This window comes from Triticum aestivum, chromosome 7D (genome assembly GCF_018294505.1).
Source record: "Triticum aestivum cultivar Chinese Spring chromosome 7D, IWGSC CS RefSeq v2.1, whole genome shotgun sequence".
In the NCBI taxonomy this organism is placed as follows: Eukaryota; Viridiplantae; Streptophyta; class Magnoliopsida; order Poales; family Poaceae; genus Triticum; species Triticum aestivum.
In genome coordinates, this window is record NC_057814.1 from 228,709,318 (window position 1) to 228,714,756 (window position 5,439).

Consider the following 5,439-nt stretch of genomic DNA (forward strand, 5'->3'; position numbering starts at 1 on the left):
TGTACCTGTTTTTACATACCCATACGCAGCTTGCCCTTGGATAGGACATGTCAAATAGTCCTATTTTTTGCTTATTGCACTACTTGTATACGTATGCTTTGACGTATTATTTAAACAACAATGTATAGCGTTAGCCTATTATTGCATTTGTTTTTTCTCCTTGTCTGCTTATTTACGACAAATTGCACCCGTACATTCTAGTACGACCAGTGCGCCAGGGGCTTTAGTATACCCCATAAATACGGCGTGAGAAGTCCGAACACTTTCGACAGTGCGGCACCCCGAACTTATAGCATTATATGCATCAGCTCCGAATCATGTCTTGGGTCAATAGTTGGGTTTGCCTGGCTCCCATGTTTTGGTACCTTACGTTCCGCAATATCGGCTAAGGTAGCACTGGGAGAACTACTGCGATTGTGTCCTGGTTCTTCCGGACGAGCACCTCAGTAGAGAAATCCGAAAACTAACTGTCATGATAAGGCGAGAGCTGGTCGCTGTTCGAGAGGTCTCAAGTCCTTAAAGACTTTTTCCACTTCGGGCGAGGAGTCGGCCTTGCCCGACTTAGGCATATATAGCGCCCCAAATTCGGCCTTCCGAATACTAGGGGCTTCGCCAAAATTTAAAATTGTAGACTTCTATGGCTAAGTGAGAGTGATAAAGCCTTATAGTCCGATTGCCTAGTTCGTTGTGCTGAACACCTCCTTCGAAGGACCCAAAATTGGGATAAAGAGTGCTCAGGTTTATCCCGAACACCTCAGTAGTAGTTACATGGGGGCAGAAGCCGACGACTGGCCAACTCTCAGATTTTATAAACGGCCGCACATAAGGTAATATTTTAAATTCACAAGAGTTGCATAGCGCAAATGAACTCGTTTCATATTACTGGATCACATGAGTACATTTATTCAATATTACATCCTTAGCACATTCCTCCGCCACAAGGCGAGCACCCTTCAGGACACCTTCATAATACTTTTCGGGGTGGCGATGCTCCTTGCCCTCCGGCGGCCCCTCCTTCACGAGCTTTTCGGCATCCAGCTTCGCCCAGTGCACCTTCGCCCGGGCAAAAGCCCTGCGCGCACCCTCGATGCGATGGACCGCTTTATGACTTCAAACCGTGGGCAGGCATTTACAAGCCGCCTCACCAGACCGAAGTAGCTACCGGGCAGGGGCTCGACAGGCCACATCCGGACTATAAGACCCTTCATGGCCTGTTCGACCGCCTTATGAAGCTCGACCAGTTGCTTCAACTAGTCGCTCAAGGGCATTGGGTGTTCGGTCCCAGTATACTGAGACCAGAACAACTTCTCCGTCGAGCTCCCCTCCTTGTCCCGGTAGAACTCCACGGCATCCGACACACTGCAGGGTAGATCTGCGAACGCTCCTGGAGAGCTCCAAATTTGGGTAAGTAAAAAGAAAGTTTCCTTCACATGCTTGCTTTGCATAATGAATGCCTTACCCGCCGCTATCTTCTTAACCGCCTCAATTTCCTAGAGGGCCTTTTGGGCTTCGGCCTTGGCATGTTGTGCGCTTTCGAGGGCCTTCGCAAGCTTGGACCCTTGCGTCTTAGAGTCAAGCTCCAAGGACTCGTGTTTCTTGACGAGAGCCTGGAGCTCTTGCTGCACCTCGCCTACTCGGGCCTCTTGCTTCTCCCGCTCGATGCGCTCCTTGGCCGCTTTGTCTTCGGCCTCGGCTAGCGCCTTCTGTAGGGCCGCCACTTCGGTCGTGGCCCCTAGCAAAATTCATGACGATCCTATTATTCTAAAACCAACTTTTTCTTTATCAATATTTAGACGGGGTGTCACTTACCTTTGTTCTCTTTGAGCTGCCTCTTGGTAAGGCCGAGCTCTTCCTTGGACAGCTCAAGGTCCCACCTCAGTGCGGCGACCTCTGCAGTACGAGCGGCGGCGGCCAGCAGTGAAGCTTGCCTATTCACATAGACGCATTCTGATTAGACTCCTACGCTTATTATTTGATCCTCTATTCGGCTTTTCTTCGCGAACGCCAAACAGAGCATCAGGGGCTACTGTCTATGCTGTAACATTTTCTTACAATTTGATTACTTACCTCAAAGCCGGTTAGGAGGCTGGCACAGTCTTCAGTCAGTCCGCTCTTAGCGGACTGAACCTTCTTGACTACCACACTCATAATAGTGCGGTGCTCTTCGTCAATGGAAGCGCCGTGAAGCACTTCCAACAAGTTGTCCGATGCCTCTGGATGGACAGAGGCCATCAGCACAGACGGCTTGCCCCCCTTAGCGAGGGGTTGCCTGACAGAATCCGGAACCACTGGAGGTTCTGGCGCCGTATTCGGCTTGGGGCTAGACTTGCTGCCCCCGGCGTTGCTGCCCAGGGGAGTCTTGCCCCTCGTACGCCCAGCACCTGGAATGTTGCCTTGGGACGCCTCCGGAACTGTCTCCCCTTGGTTCTGTTCCCTTTGAGACAACACCTCGGCGTCGTCCATAGGGCGGGGGGAGGAGGCGGTCGGGAGTGAATCGTTGTTCATATCTAACGGGCCCAAAGAATCATCCGACGAAGACACGTCGATATGGGCTCGGGATGGACTGCATAATCATGCGTGGCATGATAAGAAACAGTACAATAAGACATACCAAGAATTATTATGGTATCCAGATACTCACGACTTCGCCAGGGGCTTGTCCCTGGGTAACCACTCCTCGTCGTTGAAAGCGGCCGTCGTGGAGCAGTCCGGGAGGAGGGTCCTCCCCTTCTTGGACCCTTCGGCCTCCCCTGATGGGGCGGCCTTCCTTTTTCTGTCCCCCCCGGCTGGGGGGGGGGGAACTTTCCTCTTCCTCCTCCTCGTTTTCGTGGGAGGAGTGCGCCTCGGTGTTTTCGGACGATGAGTCCGATATAACCTTGCGCCGGAGACCCTTCCTGATCCCTGTGGCCTTCTTCTTGGCCTTCTTCTCCAGCACCTCATAAGGCGCCTGAACCAGCATCTCCGTTAGGAGAGCATCTGCTGGATCTTCGGGCAGGGGAGCCGGACAATCGATCTGCTCCGCCGTCGCTACCCAGTCCTGTTAAATGGAGTGGAGGCTTAGATCCCGCGCATGGTTATACTGTGGAAAAGAACATCTTATGAGATGTAGAAGACTTACCGGATTGGCAGGGCGCTTTGCGCTGAGTCCGCGGTCCTCGGTAAGGGGAGGAGGTACCTCGACGCCCTTGAACAGCACCTTCCAAACGTCCTTGTGCGTCGTGTCGAAGAGCTCTCGCAGCGTCTGGTGCTCGGCCGGGTCGAACTCCCACAAGTTGAATGCCTGTCTTTGACACGGGAGGATCCGGCGGAAGAGCATGACTTGGACCACGTTGACGAGCTTGATTTTCTTGCTCATCATGTTTTTGACGCATGTCTGGAGTCCGCTCAGCTCTACCGAGGAACCCCAGGACAGGCCCTTCTCTTTCCAGGAGGTGAGCCGCATGGGGATTCCGGATCGAAATTCGGAGGCCGCCACCCAGTTGGTGTCGCGTGGCTCGGTGACGTAGAACCACCCCAATTGCCACCCCTTTACGGTCTCCACATAGGAGCCTTCGAGCCAGGTGACGTTGGGCATCTTGCCCACCATGGCACCTCCGCACTCCGCTTGCTGGCCGACCACCACATTCGGTTTAACGTTGAAGGTCTTTAGCCACATGCCGAAGTGGGGCTTGATGCAGAGGAAGGCCTCGCACACGACGATAAACGCCGAGATGTTGAGGATGAAATTGGGGGCCAGATCGTGAAAGTCCAGCCCGTAGTAAAACATGAGCCCGCGGACAAACGGGTGGAGGGGAAATCCCAGTCTGCGGACGAAGTGGGTAAGAAATACCACCCTCTCATGGGGTTCTGGAGTAGGAACGATCTGCCCCGCATCTGGTAGCCGGTGCGCGATATCCACGACCAGGTATTCGGCTCCCCGTAGCTTTGTAATGTCCTCCTCCGTAACGGAGGAGACCATCCGCTTGCCTCCCGCTCCGGACATGCTTGGAGTGGTTTGAGGAGAAAAACGCGAACTTGGGTGCTGGAGCTCAAGTTCGCAAGAATGGATGAGCAAGGAGGAAGAAGGGGTGGGTGAGAAAGGTGAATCCTTGTCCCTTTATAAGGGCAGAAGAAACTATGCGCCTCCCCACCTACCTGGTAAACTCGCTTATTCCCCAAGCATCGTAATTGATGGCGCGGTTGGGTTACCCACACCCATATTGATGAGAATCCCGTGATAAGGGGACACGATCTCTGCTTCGACAAGACGTGCCAAGAAAACCGCCTCGCAATATGTGCAGTGGCTGGTTGTGAAAAACGGTTCGAATAATGACCGGGCCGTGGTGTGATGTCATGCTGCAGAATGTGTCAGCAGATTAGATTTGTGGAAATATTATTCTCTCTACGGTGGTATGTGGAATTTGTTTTGCAGAGCCAGACACTACTCGACAGGTACTCGGAATTTGGAGAAGAACCCGCCTTGCAATGCCGAAGACAATCTGCGCGCCGGACTCATCGTCATTGAAGCCTGGTTCAGGGGCTACTGAGGGAGTCCTGGATTGGGGGGTCCTCGGACAGCCGGACTATATCCTTTGGCCGGACTGTTGGACTATGAAGACACAAGATTGAAGACTTCGTCCCGTGTCCGGATGGGACTCTCCTTGGCGTGGAAGGCAATCTTGGCAATACGGATATGTAGATCTCGTCCCTTGTAACCGACTCTGTGTAACCCTAGCCCCCTCCGGTGTCTATATAAACCGGAGGGTTTAGTCCGTAGACAACAACAATCATACCATAGGCTAGCTTCTAGGGTTTAGCCTCTACGATCTCGTGGTAGATCAACTCTTGTAATACTCATATCATCAAGATCAATCAAGCAGGAAGTAGGGTATTACCTCCATCGAGAGGGCCCGAACCTGGGTAAACATCGTGTCCCCCGCCTCCTGTTACCATCCGCCTTAGACGCACAGTTCGGGACCCCCTACCCGAGATCCGCCGGTTTTGACACCGACAAGGCCCTTCAAGGCCAACCGGGCGTAGTCCCCATTCGTCGAAGGGGGGCATCTGCCTCGCGAATTCCACCCTGTTCGAGCAGCAGTACAAGAGGCAGCCCTCCTCCGGCATATTGGCTGCCTACGGGTCACCTGTCAGGAGCTCAAGCACAGTTCGTTGCGCCTCAAGAGGAAGCCCGGGCTCGTGAAGCCTTATGCGGTCCTTGCTGCCGGAGAAGGTCCACATTGGACGAGAGTGGCGCTGGAGCAGAGCAATGCGGCACCGAATGAACTCCTTCACCACCATGGGCGCCGTCACGCCGAGATCCTTCAGCCTAGTCAGCCGGAGCCAGACATGGGAAAGACACGTGTCAACGAGCTTCTCGTGCCCCCAGTCGGAGCTGGGAGCAGCTGGTGCCGTCGGAAGCAAGAGTAGGGGGCTGAGCACGCCGATGTCCACGAACACCCA